Source organism: Nicotiana sylvestris, chromosome 1, assembly GCF_000393655.2.
Source record: "Nicotiana sylvestris chromosome 1, ASM39365v2, whole genome shotgun sequence".
Taxonomy (NCBI): Eukaryota; Viridiplantae; Streptophyta; class Magnoliopsida; order Solanales; family Solanaceae; genus Nicotiana; species Nicotiana sylvestris.
This window is the reverse complement of record NC_091057.1, coordinates 96,399,757-96,400,957: the sequence shown is the minus strand read 5'-3', so window position 1 is coordinate 96,400,957 and position 1,201 is coordinate 96,399,757.

The following is a 1,201-nucleotide window of genomic DNA, read 5'->3' as shown; positions in this document are numbered from 1 at the left end:
ATCCTTCACCCCAGCCCCCCATAGCTAGACCCCTATCCGTCTTCTGAAGCTGAGAGGCAGGTTCCCATGGAAACCCTGGCCGCCATCCCACCCCTTCGCCTGAAAGCCGGCGGCGACGGTGCCATTGGCCATGAGTCTAACACCCCTGAACCACCATGACCCCCCCTCTCCAAATCCACACTCAGCTTACCTCGAACCTTCCCCGAACGTCTCGAATATTCATTCGAAGATCCGAGACCAAACCTATATCTATACCAAACCACCCCATATTCACCCTAGTCACTCTCCTAACGCCCCTCAGGCCCTAATCAGCTTTGGTTCCGGTCAAATGCAAGCAGAACTTGTCGAATCTCAAATCTGAGTTCAAGAACCCTAAAAAACCAAACCTGTTTCGTTTGAGGTAAGTGTCTGATGTAATCGTCTTTTCTTTCCTCTTTGTTTAGGTTTATGCATATGGTTGTGGATTTATTCTAGATTATTTTTGATTATTTTCTGTCCATCTTCGAAGATCCTTTTTGTTTGGTTGATTTCTTTTCTTAAACGTTAGTTGAGTATTATAAGATGTCTATTCGCTTCGTTTGACGTGGTCGACTAGTTAAGTTTCATAAACTCCCTGTTAAATGCCCCGAGTCTTGAAATGAATTGGTGCTTTGTTTAGTCTGTGTTGTTTGACGATCAATTGTTACGTATAATAGTTTGTATAGTCGATTTGAGTAACGTCATCAAAAATTAAGGGTCGTAAAGTTTTCCATTGTTGTCCGAGAAATGCCTGAATCACTCAGTTGGTTCTGTTTTGAGTTTAGTTGATTAGCGACTAATTAGTATACATTATAACTCGCGAAGTCGACTCGACACCTGTTGTCGTTTAGTTTCACAGTATTAGAATAACACACGACGTAACTCCTACTGGTTGATTTTTGTTGAATGGTTGTTTGTTAGCTGTGGGAGGGGGGGATTCAAACTTGTTCTCAAATGATTATAACCAGCAGATTCAATAGAGTGAAATATTGGGGCAGGGCAGTAATGACCAAGGGTCTGTGGGGTAATTTTGGTTGGGCAAAAGACTGTGTAAACGTTCAGGATTAAGGGGGGGCTATCAGTTGTTTAATCAGAAATACTATTAAACTAGTATTAGTGGGGACAAAACATAAGAGCATGGGAGTAAAATGAATACTTAAAACCCATGACTCTTGATTAAAGC